This window comes from Taudactylus pleione, unplaced genomic scaffold (assembly GCF_031769625.1).
Source record: "Taudactylus pleione unplaced genomic scaffold, aTauple2 ptg000473l, whole genome shotgun sequence".
Lineage (NCBI taxonomy): Eukaryota > Metazoa > Chordata > Amphibia > Anura > Myobatrachidae > Taudactylus > Taudactylus pleione.
The window spans coordinates 6,569,911-6,596,645 of record NW_028284875.1 but is presented as its reverse complement, the minus strand read 5'-3'; the positions used below and the strand labels follow the sequence as shown (position 1 = coordinate 6,596,645).

The 26,735-nt window shown below is 33.6% G+C and overlaps 9 non-coding genes across 9 annotated transcripts; all 9 read right to left on the bottom strand.

Annotated features, from left to right (window-relative positions):
* Nucleotides 1–641: 641 nt before the first annotated feature.
* On the bottom strand, nucleotides 642–734 carry TRNAI-UAU (transfer RNA isoleucine (anticodon UAU)). Its single transcript is given in 2 exon segments — nucleotides 642–677; nucleotides 697–734. It is a non-coding gene; the product is annotated as a tRNA-Ile (tRNA).
* Nucleotides 735–3,663: 2,929 nt separating this feature from the next.
* Nucleotides 3,664–3,756, bottom strand: TRNAI-UAU (transfer RNA isoleucine (anticodon UAU)). The gene is given in 2 exon segments: nucleotides 3,664–3,699; nucleotides 3,719–3,756. It is a non-coding gene; the product is annotated as a tRNA-Ile (tRNA).
* A 2,931-nt stretch (nucleotides 3,757–6,687) lies between these two features.
* TRNAI-UAU (transfer RNA isoleucine (anticodon UAU)) lies at nucleotides 6,688–6,780 on the bottom strand. The gene is given in 2 exon segments: nucleotides 6,688–6,723; nucleotides 6,743–6,780. It is a non-coding gene; the product is annotated as a tRNA-Ile (tRNA).
* Nucleotides 6,781–8,199: 1,419 nt separating this feature from the next.
* TRNAI-UAU (transfer RNA isoleucine (anticodon UAU)) lies at nucleotides 8,200–8,292 on the bottom strand. The gene is given in 2 exon segments: nucleotides 8,200–8,235; nucleotides 8,255–8,292. It is a non-coding gene; the product is annotated as a tRNA-Ile (tRNA).
* A 4,422-nt stretch (nucleotides 8,293–12,714) lies between these two features.
* Nucleotides 12,715–12,807, bottom strand: TRNAI-UAU (transfer RNA isoleucine (anticodon UAU)). Its single transcript is given in 2 exon segments — nucleotides 12,715–12,750; nucleotides 12,770–12,807. It is a non-coding gene; the product is annotated as a tRNA-Ile (tRNA).
* Nucleotides 12,808–14,226: 1,419 nt separating this feature from the next.
* Nucleotides 14,227–14,319, bottom strand: TRNAI-UAU (transfer RNA isoleucine (anticodon UAU)). Its single transcript is given in 2 exon segments — nucleotides 14,227–14,262; nucleotides 14,282–14,319. It is a non-coding gene; the product is annotated as a tRNA-Ile (tRNA).
* A 4,421-nt stretch (nucleotides 14,320–18,740) lies between these two features.
* On the bottom strand, nucleotides 18,741–18,833 carry TRNAI-UAU (transfer RNA isoleucine (anticodon UAU)). Its single transcript is given in 2 exon segments — nucleotides 18,741–18,776; nucleotides 18,796–18,833. It is a non-coding gene; the product is annotated as a tRNA-Ile (tRNA).
* Nucleotides 18,834–20,252: 1,419 nt separating this feature from the next.
* Nucleotides 20,253–20,345, bottom strand: TRNAI-UAU (transfer RNA isoleucine (anticodon UAU)). Its single transcript is given in 2 exon segments — nucleotides 20,253–20,288; nucleotides 20,308–20,345. It is a non-coding gene; the product is annotated as a tRNA-Ile (tRNA).
* Nucleotides 20,346–21,764: 1,419 nt separating this feature from the next.
* Nucleotides 21,765–21,857, bottom strand: TRNAI-UAU (transfer RNA isoleucine (anticodon UAU)). Its single transcript is given in 2 exon segments — nucleotides 21,765–21,800; nucleotides 21,820–21,857. It is a non-coding gene; the product is annotated as a tRNA-Ile (tRNA).
* Between the last annotated feature and the right edge of the window lie 4,878 nt (nucleotides 21,858–26,735).

The following is a 26,735-nucleotide window of genomic DNA, read 5'->3' as shown; positions in this document are numbered from 1 at the left end:
TTTATCCGGAAACTAATCCACAATGTCATCAGGATAAATGTCTGCTTTTAGATACAGGGCCATAATTTTGCAAGCTGAACAGTACCGGATTGTTAAGCAGATAAAAGTTTCTGGTGGAGCCATTTGTGCAGTATCAAGCAAGAATAAAGGGAACATCTCCAGTAATTATATGGATGAAATAAAGCCCAGATGAGACTTGAAACCACAATCCCTAGCTTAGGAGGCCAGTGCCTTATCCATTAGGCCAGTGGGGCTTAGTAACATCTTTGTGTGAAACTGATTTTTTCATTAGTATAATCATTAATTGTTGCGATATAGGAAAGCCATTTATTTGTGTTCTTTGCTTTACAAATCCCAGCATGAAATGTGATTGTACTAACCAGACCTAATAGTGTGGACCCTCATGTTACATTGCAGCAAAACAGATTGATGCAACTCTTTTTCCAATAAAGAGGTAGTCTTTTGCATTCCATTTTGTTGACTAACTAAAGTAATGTTTACAGTGCATATGAACCAAAGCAGATGTGTGTACTGGTACCTTAAAAACAGTCATGTTTGTGATTTTTTTCTGCCTTCATATCAGGATGTTCAGGTAGCAGATGATAATCATTAACTGATGACATTAGAAAAAAAATTACATTTGCTCCAGGTGAGGCTTGAACTCACAACCTCGGCATTGCTCAACAGATACTGTCTTATAAGTACCGCGCGCTAAACGATTGCGCCACAGGAGCACATGGTCAAATTGTATTATTTTTAGTTGAGTGATTTTAGCATCGAGTTGACTAAGTATATTAACTTGGTTTATTAATTTTAAATTAGTTACTTTTTAAATCCACTAAACTACTGCACCCAATACTAAAGTACCTAATAAAAGTAATATTCTAATCATAAGTTAATCAATTATATTGTGCATTTGTGTTATTGCCCAGTTTTATGTATCCTTAGGTGTATATTGCAATGAATTCATGCCATTGCTGTACAGTTCAATATTATCAAAATTGTAAAATAATTCCTGTTTATAAATAATTTCTGTTTATTTATCTTAAATAATATTTGCTATAAATATATGTAACTTCAATGTTGCATAGGGAAAATATACACTAAATACCAAAAAGTGCAGTATCTTTAAATAAAAATAAGTTAAATCTCACTTGTGCTCTATATTTAAAGGTAAACATTGTTTTTTTGGTCTGTAGCACCTAAATTGTCAGTAAAGTCAGTGTCCAAAGAAATATAAAAAGCAGAAAATTACCCTTTTGATGACATGGATGAAAGGACTTCAAGAAACCCATCAGCAATTGCCATAGACATTGTTATTTTGTAGCCACTCTGATATTAAATTGCAATTAAAACTTAATAGGTATGTTTTGGTATATATGGATTTCATTCAATACCATTAAGACAGTCACCTGCATTGAAAAAAAGCATAACTTCTAGAATGAGAATGAGCATCAAAGGAACATGCATCCTAGATGAGACTGGAAGCCACTGTCCCAGGTGATAGCAAACTTATCCGGAAAATAATCCACAATGTCATCAGGATAAATGTCTGCTTTTAGATACAGGGCCATAATTGTGCAAGCTGAACAGTACCGGATTGTTAAGCAGATAAAAGTTTCTGGTGGAGCCATTTGTGCAGTATCAAGCAAGAATAAAGGGAACATCTCCAGTAATTATATGGATGAAATAAAGCCCAGATGAGACTTGAAACCACAATCCCTAGCTTAGGAGGCCAGTGCCTTATCCATTAGGCCAGTGGGGCTTAGTAACATCTTTGTGTGAAACTGATTTTTTCATTAGTATAATCATTAATTGTTGCGATATAGGAAAGCCATTTATTTGTGTTCTTTGCTTTACAAATCCCAGCATGAAATGTGATTGTACTAACCAGACCTAATAGTGTGGACCCTCATGTTACATTGCAGCAAAACAGATTGATGCAACTCTTTTACCAATAAAGAGGTAGTCTTTTGCATTCCATTTTGTTGACTAACTAAAGTAATGTTTACAGTGCATATGAACCAAAGCAGATGTGTGTACTGGTACCTTAAAAACAGTCATGTTTGTGATTTTTTTCTGCCTTCATATCAGGATGTTCAGGTAGCAGATGATAATCATTAACTGATGACATTAGAAAAAAATTACATTTGCTCCAGGTGAGGCTTGAACTCACAACCTCGGCATTGCTCAACAGATACTGTCTTATAAGTACTGCGCGCTGACCGATTGCACCACATGAGCACATGGTCAAAGTGTATTATTTTTAGTTGAGTGATTTTAGCATCGAGTTGACTAAGTATATTAACTTGGTTTATTAATTTTAAATTAGTTACTTTTTAAATCCACTAAACTACTGCACCCAATACTAAAGTACCTAATAAAAGTAATATTCTAATCATAAGTTAATCAATTATATTGTGCATTTGTGTTATTGCCCAGTTTTATGTATCCTTAGGTGTATATTGCAATGAATTCATGCCATTGCTGTACAGTTCAATATTATCAAAATTGTAAAATAATTCCTGTTTATAAATAATTTCTGTTTATTTATCTTAAATAATATTTGCTATAAATATATGTAACTTCAATGTTGCATAGGGAAAATATACACTATAATACCAAAAAGTGCAGTATCTTTAAATAAAAATAAGTTAAATCTCACTTGTGCTCTATATTTAAAGGTAAACATTGTTTTTTTGGTCTGTAGCACCTAAATTGTCAGTAAAGTCAGTGTCCAAAGAAATATAAAAAGCAGAAAATTACCCTTTTGATGACATGGATGAAAGGACTTCAAGAAACCCATCAGCAATTGCCATAGACATTGTTATTTTGTAGCCACTCTGATATTAAATTGCAATTAAAACTTAATAGGTATGTTTTGGTATATATGGATTTCATGCAATACCATTAAGACAGTCACCTGCATTGAAAAAAAGCATAACTTCTAGAATGAGAATGAGCATCAAAGGAACATGCATCCTAGATGAGACTTGAAGCCACTGTCCCAGGTGATAGCAAACTTATCCGGAAACTAATCCACAATGTCATCAGGATAAATGTCTGCTTTTAGATACAGGGCCATAATTTTGCAAGCTGAACAGTACCATATTGTTAAGCAGATAAAAGTTTCTGGTGGAGCCATTTGTGCAGTATCAAGCAAGAATAAAGGGAACATCTCCAGTAACTATATGGATGAAATAAAGCCCAGATGAGACTTGAAACCACAATCCCTAGCTTAGGAGGCCAGTGCCTTATCCATTAGGCCAGTGGGGCTTAGTAACATCTTTGTGTGAAACTGATTTTTTCATTAGTATAATCATTAATTGTTGCGATATAGGAAAGCCGTTTATTTGTGTTCTTTGCTTTACAAATCCCAGCATGAAATGTGATTGTACTAACCAGACCTAATAGTGTGGACCCTCATGTTACATTGCAGCAAAACAGATTGATGCAACTCTTTTACCAATAAAGAGGTAGTCTTTTGCATTCCATTTTGTTGACTAACTAAAGTAATGTTTACAGTGCATATGAACCAAAGCAGATGTGTGTACTGGTACCTTAAAAACAGTCATGTTTGTGATTTTTTTCTGCCTTCATATCAGGATGTTCAGGTAGCAGATGATAATCATTAACTGATGACATTAGAAAAAAAATTACATTTGCTCCAGGTGAGGCTTGAACTCACAACCTCGGCATTGCTCAACAGATACTGTCTTATAAGTACCGCGCGCTAACCGATTGCGCCACAGGAGCACATGGTCAAAGTGTATTATTTTTAGTTGAGTGATTTTAGCATCGAGTTGACTAAGTATATTAACTTGGTTTATTAATTTTAAATTAGTTACTTTTTAAATCCACTAAACTACTGCACCCAATACTAAAGTACCTAATAAAAGTAATATTCTAATCATAAGTTAATCAATTATATTGTGCATTTGTGTTATTGCCCAGTTTTATGTATCCTTAGGTGTATATTGCAATGAATTCATGCCATTGCTGTACAGTTCAATATTATCAAAATTGTAAAATAATTCCTGTTTATAAATAATTTCTGTTTATTTATCTTAAATAATATTTGCTATAAATATATGTAACTTCAATGTTGCATAGGGAAAATATACACTATAATACCAAAAAGTGCAGTATCTTTAAATAAAAATAAGTTAAATCTCACTTGTGCTCTATATTTAAAGGTAAACATTGTTTTTTTGGTCTGTAGCACCTAAATTGTCAGTAAAGTCAGTGTCCAAAGAAATATAAAAAGCAGAAAATTACCCTTTTGATGACATGGATGAAAGGACTTCAAGAAACCCATCAGCAATTGCCATAGACATTGTTATTTTGTAGCCACTCTGATATTAAATTGCAATTAAAACTTAATAGGTATGTTTTGGTATATATGGATTTCATGCAATACCATTAAGACAGTCACCTGCATTGAAAAAAAGCATAACTTCTAGAATGAGAATGAGCATCAAAGGAACATGCATCCTAGATGAGACTTGAAGCCACTGTCCCAGGTGATAGCAAACTTATCCGGAAACTAATCCACAATGTCATCAGGATAAATGTCTGCTTTTAGATACAGGGCCATAATTTTGCAAGCTGAACAGTACCATATTGTTAAGCAGATAAAAGTTTCTGGTGGAGCCATTTGTGCAGTATCAAGCAAGAATAAAGGGAACATCTCCAGTAATTATATGGATGAAATAAAGCCCAGATGAGACTTGAAACCACAATCCCTAGCTTAGGAGGCCAGTGCCTTATCCATTAGGCCAGTGGGGCTTAGTAACATCTTTGTGTGAAACTGATTTTTTCATTAGTATAATCATTAATTGTTGCGATATAGGAAAGCCGTTTATTTGTGTTCTTTGCTTTACAAATCCCAGCATGAAATGTGATTGTACTAACCAGACCTAATAGTGTGGACCCTCATGTTACATTGCAGCAAAACAGATTGATGCAACTCTTTTACCAATAAAGAGGTAGTCTTTTGCATTCCATTTTGTTGACTAACTAAAGTAATGTTTACAGTGCATATGAACCAAAGCAGATGTGTGTACTGGTACCTTAAAAACAGTCATGTTTGTGATTTTTTTCTGCCTTCATATCAGGATGTTCAGGTAGCAGATGATAATCATTAACTGATGACATTAGAAAAGAAATTACATTTGCTCCAGGTGAGGCTTGAACTCACAACCTCAGCATTGCGCAACAGATACTGTCTTATAAGTACCGCGCGCTAACCGATTGCGCCACAGGAGAACATGGTCAAAGTGTATTATTTTTAGTTGAGTGATTTTAGCATCGAGTTGACTAAGTATATTAACTTGGTTTATTAATTTTAAATTAGTTACTTTTTAAATCCACTAAACTACTGCACCCAATACTAAAGTACCTAATAAAAGTAATATTCTAATCATAAGTTAATCAATTATATTGTGCATTTGTGTTATTGCCCAGTTTTATGTATCCTTAGGTGTATATTGCAATGAATTCATGCCATTGCTGTACAGTTCAATATTATCAAAATTGTAAAATAATTCCTGTTTATAAATAATTCCTGTTTATTTATCTTAAATAATATTTGCTATAAATATATGTAACTTCAATGTTGCATAGGGAAAATATACACTATAATACCAAAAAGTGCAGTATCTTTAAATAAAAATAAGTTAAATCTCACTTGTGCTCTATATTTAAAGGTAAACATTGTTTTTTTGGTCTGTAGCACCTAAATTGTCAGTAAAGTCAGTGTCCAAAGAAATATAAAAAGCAGAAAATTACCCTTTTGATGACATGGATGAAAGGACTTCAAGAAACCCATCAGCAATTGCCATAGACATTGTTATTTTGTAGCCACTCTGATATTAAATTGCAATTAAAACTTAATAGGTATGTTTTGGTATATATGGATTTCATGCAATACCATTAAGACAGTCACCTGCATTGAAAAAAAAGCATAACTTCTAGAATGAGAATGAGCATCAAAGGAACATGCATCCTAGATGAGACTTGAAGCCACTGTCCCAGGTGATAGCAAACTTATCCGGAAACTAATCCACAATGTCATCAGGATAAATGTCTGCTTTTAGATACAGGGCCATAATTTTGCAAGCTGAACAGTACCGGATTGTTAAGCAGATAAAAGTTTCTGGTGGAGCCATTTGTGCAGTATCAAGCAAGAATAAAGGGAACATCTCCAGTAATTATATGGATGAAATAAAGCCCAGATGAGACTTGAAACCACAATCCCTAGCTTAGGAGGCCAGTGCCTTATCCATTAGGCCAGTGGGGCTTAGTAACATCTTTGTGTGAAACTGATTTTTTCATTAGTATAATCATTAATTGTTGCGATATAGGAAAGCCGTTTATTTGTGTTCTTTGCTTTACAAATCCCAGCATGAAATGTGATTGTACTAACCTGACCTAATAGTGTGGACCCTCATGTTACATTGCAGCAAAACAGATTGATGCAACTCTTTTACCAATAAAGAGGTAGTCTTTTGCATTCCATTTTGTTGACTAACTAAAGTAATGTTTACAGTGCATATGAACCAAAGCAGATGTGTGTACTGGTACCTTAAAAACAGTCATGTTTGTGATTTTTTCTGCCTTCATATCAGGATGTTCAGGTAGCAGATGATAATCATTAACTGATGACATTAGAAAAAAAATTACATTTGCTCCAGGTGAGGCTTGAACTCACAACCTCGGCATTGCTCAACAGATACTGTCTTATAAGTACCGCGCGCTAAACGATTGCGCCACAGGAGCACATGGTCAAAGTGTATTATTTTTAGTTGAGTGATTTTAGCATCGAGTTGACTAAGTATATTAACTTGGTTTATTAATTTTAAATTAGTTACTTTTTAAATCCACTAAACTACTGCACCCAATACTAAAGTACCTAATAAAAGTAATATTCTAATCATAAGTTAATCAATTATATTGTGCATTTGTGTTATTGCCCAGTTTTATGTATCCTTAGGTGTATATTGCAATGAATTCATGCCATTGCTGTACAGTTCAATATTATCAAAATTGTAAAATAATTCCTGTTTATAAATAATTCCTGTTTATTTATCTTAAATAATATTTGCTATAAATATATGTAACTTCAATGTTGCATAGGGAAAATATACACTATAATACCAAAAAGTGCAGTATCTTTAAATAAAAATAAGTTAAATCTCACTTGTGCACTATATTTAAAGGTAAACATTGTTTTTTTGGTCTGTAGCACCTAAATTGTCAGTAAAGTCAGTGTCCAAAGAAATATAAAAAGCAGAAAATTACCCTTTTGATGACATGGATGAAAGGACTTCAAGAAACCCATCAGCAATTGCCATAGACATTGTTATTTTGTAGCCACTCTGATATTAAATTGCAATTAAAACTTAATAGGTATGTTTTGGTATATATGGATTTCATGCAATACCATTAAGACAGTCACCTGCATTGAAAAAAAGCATAACTTCTAGAATGAGAATGAGCATCAAAGGAACATGCATCCTAGATGAGACTTGAAGCCACTGTCCCAGGTGATAGCAAACTTATCCGGAAACTAATCCACAATGTCATCAGGATAAATGTCTGCTTTTAGATACAGGGCCATAATTTTGCAAGCTGAACAGTACCATATTGTTAAGCAGATAAAAGTTTCTGGTGGAGCCATTTGTGCAGTATCAAGCAAGAATAAAGGGAACATCTCCAGTAATTATATGGATGAAATAAAGCCCAGATGAGACTTGAAACCACAATCCCTAGCTTAGGAGGCCAGTGCCTTATCCATTAGGCCAGTGGGGCTTAGTAACATCTTTGTGTGAAACTGATTTTTTCATTAGTATAATCATTAATTGTTGCGATATAGGAAAGCCGTTTATTTGTGTTCTTTGCTTTACAAATCCCAGCATGAAATGTGATTGTACTAACCAGACCTAATAGTGTGGACCCTCATGTTACATTGCAGCAAAACAGATTGATGCAACTCTTTTACCAATAAAGAGGTAGTCTTTTGCATTCCATTTTGTTGACTAACTAAAGTAATGTTTACAGTGCATATGAACCAAAGCAGATGTGTGTACTGGTACCTTAAAAACAGTCATGTTTGTGATTTTTTTTTGCCTTCATATCAGGATGTTCAGGTAGCAGATGATAATCATTAACTGATGACATTAGAAAAAAAATTACATTTGCTCCAGGTGAGGCTTGAACTCACAACCTCGGCATTGCTCAACAGATACTGTCTTATAAGTACCGCGCGCTAACCGATTGCGCCACAGGAGCACATGGTCAAAGTGTATTATTTTTAGTTGAGTGATTTTAGCATCGAGTTGACTAATTTTAAATTAGTTACTTTTTAAATCCACTAAACTACTGCACCCAATACTAAAGTACCTAATAAAAGTAATATTCTAATCATAAGTTAATCAATTATATTGTGCATTTGTGTTATTGCCCAGTTTTATGTATCCTTAGGTGTATATTGCAATGAATTCATGCCATTGCTGTACAGTTCAATATTATCAAAATTGTAAAATAATTCCTGTTTATAAATAATTTCTGTTTATTTATCTTAAATAATATTTGCTAAAAATATATGTAACTTCAATGTTGCATAGGGAAAATATACACTATAATACCAAAAAGTGCAGTATCTTTAAATAAAAATAAGTTAAATCTCACTTGTGCTCTATATTTAGAGGTAAACATTGTTTTTTTGGTCTGTAGCACCTAAATTGTCAGTAAAGTCAGTGTCCAAAGAAATATAAAAAGCAGAAAATTACCCTTTTGATGACATGGATGAAAGGACTTCAAGAAACCCATCAGCAATTGCCATAGACATTGTTATTTTGTAGCCACTCTGATATTAAATTGCAATTAAAACTTAATAGGTATGTTTTGGTATATATGGATTTCATGCAATACCATTAAGACAGTCACCTGCATTGAAAAAAAGCATAACTTCTAGAATGAGAATGAGCATCAAAGGAACATGCATCCTAGATGAGACTTGAAGCCACTGTCCCAGGTGATAGCAAACTTATCCAGAAACTAATCCACAATGTCATCAGGATAAATGTCTGCTTTTAGATACAGGGCCATAATTTTGCAAGCTGAACAGTACCGGATTGTTAAGCAGATAAAAGTTTCTGGTGAAGCCATTTGTGCAGTATCAAGCAAGAATAAAGGGAACATCTCCAGTAATTATATGGATGAAATAAAGCCCAGATGAGACTTGAAACCACAATCCCTAGCTTAGGAGGCCAGTGCCTTATCCATTCGGCCAGTGGGGCTTAGTAACATCTTTGTGTGAAACTGATTTTTTCATTAGTATAATCATTAATTGTTGCGATATAGGAAAGCCGTTTATTTGTGTTCTTTGCTTTACAAATCCCAGCATGAAATGTGATTGTACTAACCAGACCTAATAGTGTGGACCCTCATGTTACATTGCAGCAAAACAGATTGATGCAACTCTTTTACCAATAAAGAGGTAGTCTTTTGCATTCCATTTTGTTGACTAACTAAAGTAATGTTTACAGTGCATATGAACCAAAGCAGATGTGTGTACTGGTACCTTAAAAACAGTCATGTTTGTGATTTTTTTCTGCCTTCATATCAGGATGTTCAGGTAGCAGATGATAATCATTAACTGATGACATTAGAAAAAAAATTACATTTGCTCTAGGTGAGGCTTGAACTCACAACCTCAGCATTGCTCAACAGATACTGTCTTATAAGTACTGTGCGCTGACCGATTGCACCACATGAGCACATGGTCAAAGTGTATTATTTTTAGTTGAGTGATTTTAGCATCGAGTTGACTAAGTATATTAACTTGGTTTATTAATTTTAAATTAGTTACTTTTTAAATCCACTAAACTACTGCACCCAATACTAAAGTACCTAATAAAAGTAATATTCTAATCATAAGTTAATCAATTATATTGTGCATTTGTGTTATTGCCCAGTTTTATGTATCCTTAGGTGTATATTGCAATGAATTCATGCCATTGCTGTACAGTTCAATATTATCAAAATTGTAAAATAATTCCTGTTTATAAATAATTTCTGTTTATTTATCTTAAATAATATTTGCTAAAAATATATGTAACTTCAATGTTGCATAGGGAAAATATACACTATAATACCAAAAAGTGCAGTATCTTTAAATAAAAATAAGTTAAATCTCACTTGTGCTCTATATTTAAAGGTAAACATTGTTTTTTTGGTCTGTAGCACCTAAATTGTCAGTAAAGTCAGTGTCCAAAGAAATATAAAAAGCAGAAAATTACCCTTTTGATGACATGGATGAAAGGACTTCAAGAAACCCATCAGCAATTGCCATAGACATTGTTATTTTGTAGCCACTCTGATATTAAATTGCAATTAAAACTTAATAGGTATGTTTTGGTATATATGGATTTCATGCAATACCATTAAGACAGTCACCTGCATTGAAAAAAAGCATAACTTCTAGAATGAGAATGAGCATCAAAGGAACATGCATCCTAGATGAGACTTGAAGCCACTGTCCCAGGTGATAGCAAACTTATCCGGAAACTAATCCACAATGTCATCAGGATAAATGTCTGCTTTTAGATACAGGGCCATAATTTTGCAAGCTGAACAGTACCATATTGTTAAGCAGATAAAAGTTTCTGGTGGAGCCATTTGTGCAGTATCAAGCAAGAATAAAGGGAACATCTCCAGTAATTATATGGATGAAATAAAGCCCAGATGAGACTTGAAACCACAATCCCTAGCTTAGGAGGCCAGTGCCTTATCCATTAGGCCAGTGGGGCTTAGTAACATCTTTGTGTGAAACTGATTTTTTCATTAGTATAATCATTAATTGTTGCGATATAGGAAAGCCGTTTATTTGTGTTCTTTGCTTTACAAATCCCAGCATGAAATGTGATTGTACTAACCAGACCTAATAGTGTGGACCCTCATGTTACATTGCAGCAAAACAGATTGATGCAACTCTTTTACCAATAAAGAGGTAGTCTTTTGCATTCCATTTTGTTGACTAACTAAAGTAATGTTTACAGTGCATATGAACCAAAGCAGATGTGTGTACTGGTACCTTAAAAACAGTCATGTTTGTGATTTTTTTCTGCCTTCATATCAGGATGTTCAGGTAGCAGATGATAATCATTAACTGATGACATTAGAAAAGAAATTACATTTGCTCCAGGTGAGGCTTGAACTCACAACCTCAGCATTGCGCAACAGATACTGTCTTATAAGTACCGCGCGCTAACCGATTGCGCCACAGGAGAACATGGTCAAAGTGTATTATTTTTAGTTGAGTGATTTTAGCATCGAGTTGACTAAGTATATTAACTTGGTTTATTAATTTTAAATTAGTTACTTTTTAAATCCACTAAACTACTGCACCCAATACTAAAGTACCTAATAAAAGTAATATTCTAATCATAAGTTAATCAATTATATTGTGCATTTGTGTTATTGCCCAGTTTTATGTATCCTTAGGTGTATATTGCAATGAATTCATGCCATTGCTGTACAGTTCAATATTATCAAAATTGTAAAATAATTCCTGTTTATAAATAATTCCTGTTTATTTATCTTAAATAATATTTGCTATAAATATATGTAACTTCAATGTTGCATAGGGAAAATATACACTATAATACCAAAAAGTGCAGTATCTTTAAATAAAAATAAGTTAAATCTCACTTGTGCTCTATATTTAAAGGTAAACATTGTTTTTTTGGTCTGTAGCACCTAAATTGTCAGTAAAGTCAGTGTCCAAAGAAATATAAAAAGCAGAAAATTACCCTTTTGATGACATGGATGAAAGGACTTCAAGAAACCCATCAGCAATTGCCATAGACATTGTTATTTTGTAGCCACTCTGATATTAAATTGCAATTAAAACTTAATAGGTATGTTTTGGTATATATGGATTTCATGCAATACCATTAAGACAGTCACCTGCATTGAAAAAAAAGCATAACTTCTAGAATGAGAATGAGCATCAAAGGAACATGCATCCTAGATGAGACTTGAAGCCACTGTCCCAGGTGATAGCAAACTTATCCGGAAACTAATCCACAATGTCATCAGGATAAATGTCTGCTTTTAGATACAGGGCCATAATTTTGCAAGCTGAACAGTACCGGATTGTTAAGCAGATAAAAGTTTCTGGTGGAGCCATTTGTGCAGTATCAAGCAAGAATAAAGGGAACATCTCCAGTAATTATATGGATGAAATAAAGCCCAGATGAGACTTGAAACCACAATCCCTAGCTTAGGAGGCCAGTGCCTTATCCATTAGGCCAGTGGGGCTTAGTAACATCTTTGTGTGAAACTGATTTTTTCATTAGTATAATCATTAATTGTTGCGATATAGGAAAGCCGTTTATTTGTGTTCTTTGCTTTACAAATCCCAGCATGAAATGTGATTGTACTAACCTGACCTAATAGTGTGGACCCTCATGTTACATTGCAGCAAAACAGATTGATGCAACTCTTTTACCAATAAAGAGGTAGTCTTTTGCATTCCATTTTGTTGACTAACTAAAGTAATGTTTACAGTGCATATGAACCAAAGCAGATGTGTGTACTGGTACCTTAAAAACAGTCATGTTTGTGATTTTTTTCTGCCTTCATATCAGGATGTTCAGGTAGCAGATGATAATCATTAACTGATGACATTAGAAAAAAAATTACATTTGCTCCAGGTGAGGCTTGAACTCACAACCTCGGCATTGCTCAACAGATACTGTCTTATAAGTACCGCGCGCTAAACGATTGCGCCACAGGAGCACATGGTCAAAGTGTATTATTTTTAGTTGAGTGATTTTAGCATCGAGTTGACTAAGTATATTAACTTGGTTTATTAATTTTAAATTAGTTACTTTTTAAATCCACTAAACTACTGCACCCAATACTAAAGTACCTAATAAAAGTAATATTCTAATCATAAGTTAATCAATTATATTGTGCATTTGTGTTATTGCCCAGTTTTATGTATCCTTAGGTGTATATTGCAATGAATTCATGCCATTGCTGTACAGTTCAATATTATCAAAATTGTAAAATAATTCCTGTTTATAAATAATTCCTGTTTATTTATCTTAAATAATATTTGCTATAAATATATGTAACTTCAATGTTGCATAGGGAAAATATACACTATAATACCAAAAAGTGCAGTATCTTTAAATAAAAATAAGTTAAATCTCACTTGTGCACTATATTTAAAGGTAAACATTGTTTTTTTGGTCTGTAGCACCTAAATTGTCAGTAAAGTCAGTGTCCAAAGAAATATAAAAAGCAGAAAATTACCCTTTTGATGACATGGATGAAAGGACTTCAAGAAACCCATCAGCAATTGCCATAGACATTGTTATTTTGTAGCCACTCTGATATTAAATTGCAATTAAAACTTAATAGGTATGTTTTGGTATATATGGATTTCATGCAATACCATTAAGACAGTCACCTGCATTGAAAAAAAGCATAACTTCTAGAATGAGAATGAGCATCAAAGGAACATGCATCCTAGATGAGACTTGAAGCCACTGTCCCAGGTGATAGCAAACTTATCCGGAAACTAATCCACAATGTCATCAGGATAAATGTCTGCTTTTAGATACAGGGCCATAATTTTGCAAGCTGAACAGTACCATATTGTTAAGCAGATAAAAGTTTCTGGTGGAGCCATTTGTGCAGTATCAAGCAAGAATAAAGGGAACATCTCCAGTAATTATATGGATGAAATAAAGCCCAGATGAGACTTGAAACCACAATCCCTAGCTTAGGAGGCCAGTGCCTTATCCATTAGGCCAGTGGGGCTTAGTAACATCTTTGTGTGAAACTGATTTTTTCATTAGTATAATCATTAATTGTTGCGATATAGGAAAGCCGTTTATTTGTGTTCTTTGCTTTACAAATCCCAGCATGAAATGTGATTGTACTAACCAGACCTAATAGTGTGGACCCTCATGTTACATTGCAGCAAAACAGATTGATGCAACTCTTTTACCAATAAAGAGGTAGTCTTTTGCATTCCATTTTGTTGACTAACTAAAGTAATGTTTACAGTGCATATGAACCAAAGCAGATGTGTGTACTGGTACCTTAAAAACAGTCATGTTTGTGATTTTTTTTTGCCTTCATATCAGGATGTTCAGGTAGCAGATGATAATCATTAACTGATGACATTAGAAAAAAAATTACATTTGCTCCAGGTGAGGCTTGAACTCACAACCTCGGCATTGCTCAACAGATACTGTCTTATAAGTACCGCGCGCTAACCGATTGCGCCACAGGAGCACATGGTCAAAGTGTATTATTTTTAGTTGAGTGATTTTAGCATCGAGTTGACTAATTTTAAATTAGTTACTTTTTAAATCCACTAAACTACTGCACCCAATACTAAAGTACCTAATAAAAGTAATATTCTAATCATAAGTTAATCAATTATATTGTGCATTTGTGTTATTGCCCAGTTTTATGTATCCTTAGGTGTATATTGCAATGAATTCATGCCATTGCTGTACAGTTCAATATTATCAAAATTGTAAAATAATTCCTGTTTATAAATAATTTCTGTTTATTTATCTTAAATAATATTTGCTAAAAATATATGTAACTTCAATGTTGCATAGGGAAAATATACACTATAATACCAAAAAGTGCAGTATCTTTAAATAAAAATAAGTTAAATCTCACTTGTGCTCTATATTTAGAGGTAAACATTGTTTTTTTGGTCTGTAGCACCTAAATTGTCAGTAAAGTCAGTGTCCAAAGAAATATAAAAAGCAGAAAATTACCCTTTTGATGACATGGATGAAAGGACTTCAAGAAACCCATCAGCAATTGCCATAGACATTGTTATTTTGTAGCCACTCTGATATTAAATTGCAATTAAAACTTAATAGGTATGTTTTGGTATATATGGATTTCATGCAATACCATTAAGACAGTCACCTGCATTGAAAAAAAGCATAACTTCTAGAATGAGAATGAGCATCAAAGGAACATGCATCCTAGATGAGACTTGAAGCCACTGTCCCAGGTGATAGCAAACTTATCCAGAAACTAATCCACAATGTCATCAGGATAAATGTCTGCTTTTAGATACAGGGCCATAATTTTGCAAGCTGAACAGTACCGGATTGTTAAGCAGATAAAAGTTTCTGGTGAAGCCATTTGTGCAGTATCAAGCAAGAATAAAGGGAACATCTCCAGTAATTATATGGATGAAATAAAGCCCAGATGAGACTTCAAACCACAATCCCTAGCTTAGGAGGCCAGTGCCTTATCCATTCGGCCAGTGGGGCTTAGTAACATCTTTGTGTGAAACTGATTTTTTCATTAGTATAATCATTAATTGTTGCGATATAGGAAAGCCGTTTATTTGTGTTCTTTGCTTTACAAATCCCAGCATGAAATGTGATTGTACTAACCAGACCTAATAGTGTGGACCCTCATGTTACATTGCAGCAAAACAGATTGATGCAACTCTTTTACCAATAAAGAGGTAGTCTTTTGCATTCCATTTTGTTGACTAACTAAAGTAATGTTTACAGTGCATATGAACCAAAGCAGATGTGTGTACTGGTACCTTAAAAACAGTCATGTTTGTGATTTTTTTCTGCCTTCATATCAGGATGTTCAGGTAGCAGATGATAATCATTAACTGATGACATTAGAAAAAAAATTACATTTGCTCTAGGTGAGGCTTGAACTCACAACCTCAGCATTGCTCAACAGATACTGTCTTATAAGTACTGTGCGCTGACCGATTGCACCACATGAGCACATGGTCAAAGTGTATTATTTTTAGTTGAGTGATTTTAGCATCGAGTTGACTAAGTATATTAACTTGGTTTATTAATTTTAAATTAGTTACTTTTTAAATCCACTAAACTACTGCACCCAATACTAAAGTACCTAATAAAAGTAATATTCTAATCATAAGTTAATCAATTATATTGTGCATTTGTGTTATTGCCCAGTTTTATGTATCCTTAGGTGTATATTGCAATGAATTCATGCCATTGCTGTACAGTTCAATATTATCAAAATTGTAAAATAATTCCTGTTTATAAATAATTTCTGTTTATTTATCTTAAATAATATTTGCTAAAAATATATGTAACTTCAATGTTGCATAGGGAAAATATACACTATAATACCAAAAAGTGCAGTATCTTTAAATAAAAATAAGTTAAATCTCACTTGTGCTCTATATTTAAAGGTAAACATTGTTTTTTTGGTCTGTAGCACCTAAATTGTCAGTAAAGTCAGTGTCCAAAGAAATATAAAAAGCAGAAAATTACCCTTTTGATGACATGGATGAAAGGACTTCAAGAAACCCATCAGCAATTGCCATAGACATTGTTATTTTGTAGCCACTCTGATATTAAATTGCAATTAAAACTTAATAGGTATGTTTTGGTATATATGGATTTCATGCAATACCATTAAGACAGTCACCTGCATTGAAAAAAAGCATAACTTCTAGAATGAGAATGAGCATCAAAGGAACATGCATCCTAGATGAGACTTGAAGCCACTGTCCCAGGTGATAGCAAACTTATCCAGAAACTAATCCACAATGTCATCAGGATAAATGTCTGCTTTTAGATACAGGGCCATAATTTTGCAAGCTGAACAGTACCGGATTGTTAAGCAGATAAAAGTTTCTGGTGGAGCCATTTGTGCAGTATCAAGCAAGAATAAAGGGAACATCTCCAGTAATTATATGGATGAAATAAAGCCCAGATGAGACTTGAAACCACAATCCCTAGCTTAGGAGGCCAGTGCCTTATCCATTAGGCCAGTGGGGCTTAGTAACATCTTTGTGTGAAACTGATTTTTTCATTAGTATAATCATTAATTGTTGCGATATAGGAAAGCCGTTTATTTGTGTTCTTTGCTTTACAAATCCCAGCATGAAATGTGATTGTACTAACCAGACCTAATAGTGTGGACCCTCATGTTACATTGCAGCAAAACAGATTGATGCAACTCTTTTACCAATAAAGAGGTAGTCTTTTGCATTCCATTTTGTTGACTAACTAAAGTAATGTTTACAGTGCATATGAACCAAAGCAGATGTGTGTACTGGTACCTTAAAAACAGTCATGTTTGTGATTTTTTTCTGCCTTCATATCAGGATGTTCAGGTAGCAGATGATAATCATTAACTGATGACATTAGAAAAAAAATTACATTTGCTCCAGGTGAGGCTTGAACTCACAACCTCGGCATTGCTCAACAGAAACTGTCTTATAAGTACTGTGCGCTGACCGATTGCACCACATGAGCACATGGTCAAAGTGTATTATTTTTAGTTGAGTGATTTTAGCATCGAGTTGACTAAGTATATTAACTTGGTTTATTAATTTTAAATTAGTTACTTTTTAAATCCACTAAACTACTGCACCCAATACTAAAGTACCTAATAAAAGTAATATTCTAATCATAAGTTAATCAATTATATTGTGCATTTGTGTTATTGCCCAGTTTTATGTATCCTTAGGTGTATATTGCAATGAATTCATGCCATTGCTGTACAGTTCAATATTATCAAAATTGTAAAATAATTCCTGTTTATAAATAATTCCTGTTTATTTATCTTAAATAACATTTGCTATAAATATATGTAACTTCAATGTTGCATAGGGAAAATATACACTATAATACCAAAAAGTGCAGTATCTTTAAATAAAAATAAGTTAAATCTCACTTGTGCTCTATATTTAAAGGTAAACATTGTTTTTTTGGTCTGTAGCACCTAAATTGTCAGTAAAGTCAGTGTCCAAAGAAATATAAAAAGCAGAAAATGACCCTTTTGATGACATGGATGAAAGGACTTCAAGAAACCCATCAGCAATTGCCATAGACATTGTTATTTTGTAGCCACTCTGATATTAAATTGCAATTAAAACTTAATAGGTATGTTTTGGTATATATGGATTTCATGCAATACCATTAAGACAGTCACCTGCATTGAAAAAAAGCATAACTTCTAGAATGAGAATGAGCATCAAAGGAACATGCATCCTAGATGAGACTTGAAGCCACTGTCCCAGGTGATAGCAAACTTATCCAGAAACTAATCCACAATGTCATCAGGATAAATGTCTGCTTTTAGATACAGGGCCATAATTTTGCAAGCTGAACAGTACCGGATTGTTAAGCAGATAAAAGTTTATGGTGGAGCCATTTGTGCAGTATCAAGCAAGAATAAAGGGAACATCTCCAGTAATTATATGGATGAAATAAAGCCCAGATGAGACTTGAAACCACAATCCCTAGCTTAGGAGGCCAGTGCCTTATCCATTAGGCCAGTGGGGCTTAGTAACATCTTTGTGTGAAACTGATTTTTTCATTAGTATAATCATTAATTGTTGCGATATAGGAAAGCCGTTTATTTGTGTTCTTTGCTTTACAAATCCCAGCATGAAATGTGATTGTACTAACCAGACCTAATAGTGTGGACCCTCATGTTACATTGCAGCAAAACAGATTGATGCAACTCTTTTACCAATAAAGAGGTAGTCTTTTGCATTCCATTTTGTTGACTAACTAAAGTAATGTTTACAGTGCATATGAACCAAAGCAGATGTGTGTACTGGTACCTTAAAAACAGTCATGTTTGTGATTTTTTTCTGCCTTCATATCAGGATGTTCAGGTAGCAGATGATAATCATTAACTGATGACATTAGAAAAAAAATTACATTTGCTCCAGGTGAGGCTTGAACTCACAACCTCGGCATTGCTCAACAGATACTGTCTTATAAGTACCGCGTGCTAACCGATTGCGCCACAGGAGCACATGGTCAAAGTGTATTATTTTTAGTTGAGTGATTTTAGCATCGAGTTGACTAAGTATATTAACTTGGTTTATTAATTTTAAATTAGTTACTTTTTAAATCCACTAAACTACTGCACCCAATACTAAAGTACCTAATAAAAGTAATATTCTAATCATAAGTTAATCAATTATATTGTGCATTTGTGTTATTGCCCAGTTTTATGTATCCTTAGGTGTATATTGCAATGAATTCATGCCATTGCTGTACAGTTCAATATTATCAAAATTGTAAAATAATTCCTGTTTATAAATAATTCCTGTTTATTTATCTTAAATAATATTTGCTATAAATATATGTAACTTCAATGTTGCATAGGGGAAATATACACTATAATACCAAAAAGTGCAGTATCTTTAAATAAAAATAAGTTAAATCTCACTTGTGCTCTATATTTAAAGGTAAACATTGTTTTTTTGGTCTGTAGCACCTAAATTGTCAGTAAAGTCAGTGTCCAAAGAAATATAAAAAGCAGAAAATTACCCTTTTGATGACATGGATGAAAGGACTTCAAGAAACCCATCAGCAATTGCCATAGACATTGTTATTTTGTAGCCACTCTGATATTAAATTGCAATTAAAACTTAATAGGTATGTTTTGGTATATATGGATTTCATGCAATACCATTAAGACAGTCACCTGCATTGAAAAAAAGCATAACTTCTAGAATGAGAATGAGCATCAAAGGAACATGCATCCTAGATGAGACTTGAAGCCACTGTCCCAGGTGATAGCAAACTTATCCGGAAACTAATCCACAATGTCATCAGGATAAATGTCTGCTTTTAGATACAGGGCCATAATTTTGCAAGCTGAACAGTACCGGATTGTTAAGCAGATAAAAGTTTCTGGTGGAGCCATTTGTGCAGTATCAAGCAAGAATAAAGGGAACATCTCCAGTATTTAGATGAATGAAATAAAGCCCAGATGAGACTTGAAACCACAATCCCTAGCTTAGGAGGCCAGTGCCTTATCCATTAGGCCAGTGGGGCTTAGTAACATCTTTGTGTGAAACTGATTTTTTCATTAGTATAATCATTAATTGTTGCGATATAGGAAAGCCGTTTATTTGTGTTCTTTGCTTTACAAATCCCAGCATGAAATGTGATTGTACTAACCAGACCTAATAGTGTGGACCCTCATGTTACATTGCAGCAAAACAGATTGATGCAACTCTTTTACCAATAAAGAGGTAGTCTTTTGCATTCCATTTTGTTGACTAACTAAAGTAATGTTTACAGTGCATATGAACCAAAGCAGATGTGTGTACTGGTACCTTAAAAACAGTCATGTTTGTGATTTTTTTCTGCCTTCATATCAGGATGTTCAGGTAGCAGATGATAATCATTAACTGATGACATTAGAAAAAAAATTACATTTGCTCCAGGTGAGGCTTGAACTCACAACCTCAGCATTGCTCAACAGATACTGTCTTATAAGTACCACGCGCTAACCGATTGCGCCACAGGAGCACATGGTCAAAGTGTATTATTTTTAGTTGAGTGATTTTAGCATCGAGTTGACTAAGTATATTAACTTGGTTTATTAATTTTAAATTAGTTACTTTTTAAATCCACTAAACTACTGCACCCAATACTAAAGTACCTAATAAAAGTAATATTCTAATCATAAGTTAATCAATTATATTGTGCATTTGTGTTATTGCCCAGTATTATGTATCCTTAGGTGTATATTGCAATGAATTCATGCCATTGCTGTACAGTTCAATATTATCAAAATTGTAAAATAATTCCTGTTTATAAATAATTTCTGTTTATTTATCTTAAATAATATTTGCTATAAATATATGTAACTTCAATGTTGCATAGGGAAAATATACACTATAATACCAAAAAGTGCAGTATCTTTAAATAAAAATAAGTTAAATCTCACTTGTGCTCTATATTTAAAGGTAAACATTGTTTTTTTGGTCTGTAGCACCTAAATTGTCAGTAAAGTCAGTGTCCAAAGAAATATAAAAAGCAGAAAATTACCCTTTTGATGACTTGGATGAAAGGACTTCAAGAAACCCATCAGCAATTGCCATAGACATTGTTATTTTGTAGCCACTCTGATATTAAATTGCAATTAAAACTTAATAGGTATGTTTTGGTATATATGGATTTCATGCAATACCATTAAGACAGTCACCTGCATTGAAAAAAAGCATAACTTCTAGAATGAGAATGAGCATCAAAGGAACATGCATCCTAGATGAGACTTGAAGCCACTGTCCCAGGTGATAGCAAACTTATCCGGAAACTAATCCACAATGTCATCAGGATAAATGTCTGCTTTTAGATACAGGGCCATAATTTTGCAAGCTGAACAGTACCGGATTGTTAAGCAGATAAAAGTTTCTGGTGGAGCCATTTGTGCAGTATCAAGCAAGAATAAAGGGAACATCTCCAGTAATTATATGGATGAAATAAAGCCCAGATGAGACTTGAAACCACAATCCCTAGCTTAGGAGGCCAGTGCCTTATCCATTAGGCCAGTGGGGCTTAGTAACATCTTTGTGTGAAACTGATTTTTTCATTAGTATAATCATTAATTGTTGCGATATAGGAAAGCCGTTTATTTGTGTTCTTTGCTTTACAAATCCCAGCATGAAATGTGATTGTACTAACCAGACCTAATAGTGTGGACCCTCATGTTACATTGCAGCAAAACAGATTGATGCAACTCTTTTACCAATAAAGAGGTAGTCTTTTGCATTCCATTTTGTTGACTAACTAAAGTAATGTTTAGAGTGCATATGAACCAAATCAGATGTGTGTACTGGTACCTTAAAAACAGTCATGTTTGTGATTTTTTTCTGCCTTCATATCAGGATGTTCAGGTAGCAGATGATAATCATTAACTGATGACATTAGAAAAAAAATTACATTTGCTCCAGGTGAGGCTTGAACTCACAACCTCGGCATTGCTCAACAGATACTGTCTTATAAGTACCGCGCGCTAACCGATTGCGCCACAGGAGCACATGGTCAAAGTGTATTATTTTTTGTTGAGTGATTTTAGCATCGAGTTGACTAAGTATATTAACTTGGTTTATTAATTTTAAATTAGTTACTTTTTAAATCCACTAAACTACTGCACCCAATTCTAAAGTACCTAATAAAAGTAATATTCTAATCATAAGTTAATCAATTATATTGTGCATTTGTGTTATTGCCCAGTTTTATGTATCCTTAGGTGTATATTGCAATGAATTCATGCCATTGCTGTACAGTTCAATATTATCAAATTTGTAAAATAATTCCTGTTTATAAATAATTCCTGTTTATTTATCTTAAATAATATTTGCTATAAATATATGTAACTTCAATGTTGCATAGGGAAAATATACACTATAATACCAAAAAGTGCAGTATCTTTAAATAAAAATAAGTTAAATCTCACTTGTGCTCTATATTTAAAGGTAAACATTGTTTTTTTGGTCTGTAGCACCTAAATTGTCAGTAAAGTCAGTGTCCAAAGAAATATAAAAAGCAGAAAATTACCCTTTTGATGACATGGATGAAAGGACTTCAAGAAACCCATCAGCAATTGCCATAGACATTGTTATTTTGTAGCCACTCTGATATTAAATTGCAATTAAAACTTAATAGGTATGTTTTGGTATATATGGATTTCATGCAATACCATTAAGACAGTCACCTGCATTGAAAAAAAGCATAACTTCTAGAATGAGAATGAGCATCAAAGGAACATGCATCCAAGATGAGACTTGAAGCCACTGTCCCAGGTGATAGCAAACTTATCCGGAAACTAATCCACAATGTCATCAGGATAAATGTCTGCTTTTAGATACAGGGCCATAATTTTGCAAGCTGAACAGTACCGGATTGTTAAGCAGATAAAAGTTTCTGGTGGAGCCATTTGTGCAGTATCAAGCAAGAATAAAGGGAACATCTCCAGTAATTATATGGATGAAATAAAGCCCAGATGAGACTTGAAACCACAATCCCTAGCTTAGGAGGCCAGTGCCTTATCCATTAGGCCAGTGGGGCTTAGTAACATCTTTGTGTGAAACTGATTTTTTCATTAGTATAATCATTAATTGTTGCGATATAGGAAAGCCGTTTATTTGTGTTCTTTGCTTTACAAATCCCAGCATGAAATGTGATTGTACTAACCAGACCTAATAGTGTGGACCCTCATGTTACATTGCAGCAAAACAGATTGATGCAACTCTTTTACCAATAAAGAGGTAGTCTTTTGCATTCCATTTTGTTGACTAACTAAAGTAATGTTTACAGTGCATATGAACCAAAGCAGATGTGTGTACTGGTACCTTAAAAACAGTCATGTTTGTGATTTTTTTCTGCCTTCATATCAGGATGTTCAGGTAGCAGATGATAATCATTAACTGATGACATTAGAAAAAAAATTACATTTGCTCCAGGTGAGGCTTGAACTCACAACCTCGGCATTGCTCAACAGATACTGTCTTATAAGTACCGCGCGCTGACCGATTGCACCACATGAGCACATGGTCAAAGTGTATTATTTTTAGTTGAGTGATTTTAGCATCGAGTTGACTAAGTATATTAACTTGGTTTAGTAATTTTAAATTAGTTACTTTTTAAATCCACTAAACTACTGCACCCAATACTAAAGTACCTAATAAAAGTAATATTCTAATCATAAGTTAATCAATTATATTGTGCATTTGTGTTATTGCCCAGTTTTATGTATCCTTAGGTGTATATTGCAATGAATTCATGCCATTGCTGTACAGTTCAATATTATCAAAATTGTAAAATAATTCCTGTTTATAATTAATTCCTGTTTATTTATCTTAAATAATATTTGCTATAAATATATGTAACTTCAATGTTGCATAGGGAAAATATACACTATAATACCAAAAAGTGCAGTATCTTTAAATAAAAATAAGTTAAATCTCACTTGTGCTCTATATTTAAAGGTAAACATTGTTTTTTTGGTCTGTAGCACCTAAATTGTCAGTAAAGTCAGTGTCCAAAGAAATATAAAAAGCAGAAAATTACCCTTTTGATGACATGGATGAAAGGACTTCAAGAAACCCATCAGCAATTGCCATAGACATTGTTATTTTGTAGCCACTCTGATATTAAATTGCAATTAAAACTTAATAGGTATGTTTTGGTATATATGGATTTCATGCAATACCATTAAGACAGTCACCTGCATTGAAAAAAAGCATAACTTCTAGAATGAGAATGAGCATCAAAGGAACATGCATCCTAGATGAGACTTGAAGCCACTGTCCCAGGTGATAGCAAACTTATCCGGAAACTAATCCACAATGTCATCAGGATAAATGTCTGCTTTTAGATACAGGGCCATAATTTTGCAAGCTGAACAGTACCGGATTGTTAAGCAGATAAAAGTTTCTGGTGGAGCCATTTGTGCAGTATCAAGCAAGAATAAAGGGAACATCTCCAGTAATTACATGGATGAAATAAAGCCCAGATGAGACTTGAAACCACAATCCCTAGCTTAGGAGGCCAGTGCCTTATCCATTCGGCCAGTGGGGCTTAGTAACATCTTTGTGTGAAACTGATTTTTTCATTAGTATAATCATTAATTGTTGCGATATAGGAAAGCCGTTTATTTGTGTTCTTTGCTTTACAAATCCCAGCATGAAATGTGATTGTACTAACCAGACCTAATAGTGTGGACCCTCATGTTACATTGCAGCAAAACAGATTGATGCAACTCTTTTACCAATAAAGAGGTAGTCTTTTGCATTCCATTTTGTTGACTAACTAAAGTAATGTTTACAGTGCATATGAACCAAAGCAGATGTGTGTACTGGTACCTTAAAAACAGTCATGTTTGTGATTTTTTTCTGCCTTCATATCAGGATGTTCAGGTAGCAGATGATAATCATTAACTGATGACATTAGAAAAAAAATTACATTTGCTCCAGGTGAGGCTTGAACTCACAACCTCGGCATTGCTCAACAGATACTGTCTTTTAAGTACCGCCCGCTAACCGATTGCGCCACAGGAGTACATGGTCAAAGCGTATTATTTTTAGTTGAGTGATTTTAGCATCGAGTTGACTAAGTATATTAACTTGGTTTATTAATTTTAAATTAGTTACTTTTTAAATCCACTAAACTACTGCACCCAATACTAAAGTACCTAATAAAAGTAATATTCTAATCATAAGTTAATCAATTATATTGTGCATTTGTGTTATTGCCCAGTTTTATGTATCCTTAGGTGTATATTGCAATGAATTCATGCCATTGCTGTACAGTTCAATATTATCAAAATTGTAAAATAATTCCTGTTTATAAATAATTCCTGTTTATTTATCTTAAATAATATTTGCTATAAATATATGTAACTTCAATGTTGCATAGGGAAAATATACACTATAATACCAAAAAGTGCAGTATCTTTAAATAAAAATAAGTTAAATCTCACTTGTGCTCTATATTTAAAGGTAAACATTGTTTTTTTGGTCTGTAGCACCTAAATTGTCAGTAAAGTCAGTGTCCAAAGAAATATAAAAAGCAGAAAATTACCCTTTTGATGACATGGATGAAAGGACTTCAAGAAACCCATCAGCAATTGCCATATACATTGTTATTTTGTAGCCACTCTGATATTAAATTGCAATTAAAACTTAATAGGTATGTTTTGGTATATATGGATTTCATGCAATACCATTAAGACAGTCACCTGCATTGAAAAAAAGCATAACTTCTAGAATGAGAATGAGCATCAAAGGAACATGCATCCAAGATGAGACTTGAAGCCACTGTCCCAGGTGATAGCAAACTTATCCGGAAACTAATCCACAATGTCATCAGGATAAATGTCTGCTTTTAGATACAGGGCCATAATTTTGCAAGCTGAACAGTACCGGATTGTTAAGCAGATAAAAGTTTCTGGTGGAGCCATTTGTGCAGTATCAAGCAAGAATAAAGGGGACATCTCCAGTAATTATATGGATGAAATAAAGCCCAGATGAGACTTGAAACCACAATCCCTAGCTTAGGAGGCCAGTGCCTTATCCATTAGGCCAGTGGGGCTTAGTAACATCTTTGTGTGAAACTGATTTTTTCATTAGTATAATCATTAATTGTTGCGATATAGGAAAGCCGTTTATTTGTGTTCTTTGCTTTACAAATCCCAGCATGAAATGTGATTGTACTAACCAGACCTAATAGTGTGGACCCTCATGTTACATTGCAGCAAAACAGATTGATGCAACTCTTTTACCAATAAAGAGGTAGTCTTTTGCATTCCATTTTGTTGACTAACTAAAGTAATGTTTACAGTGCATATGAACCAAAGCAGATGTGTGTACTGGTACCTTAAAAACAGTCATGTTTGTGATTTTTTTCTGCCTTCATATCAGGATGTTCAGGTAGCAGATGATAATCATTAACTGATGACATTAGAAAAAAAATTACATTTGCTCCAGGTGAGGCTTGAACTCACAACCTCGGCATTGCTCAACAGATACTGTCTTATAAGTACCGCGCGCTGACCGATTGCACCACATGAGCACATGGTCAAAGTGTTTTATTTTTAGTTGAGTGATTTTAGCATCGAGTTGACTAAGTATATTAACTTGGTTTAGTAATTTTAAATTAGTTACTTTTTAAATCCACTAAACTACTGCACCCAATACTAAAGTACCTAATAAAAGTAATATTCTAATCATAAGTTAATCAATTATATTGTGCATTTGTGTTATTGCCCAGTTTTATGTATCCTTAGGTGTATATTGCAATGAATTCATGCCATTGCTGTACAGTTCAATATTATCAAAATTGTAAAATAATTCCTGTTTATAAATAATTCCTGTTTATTTATCTTAAATAATATTTGCTATAAATATATGTAAC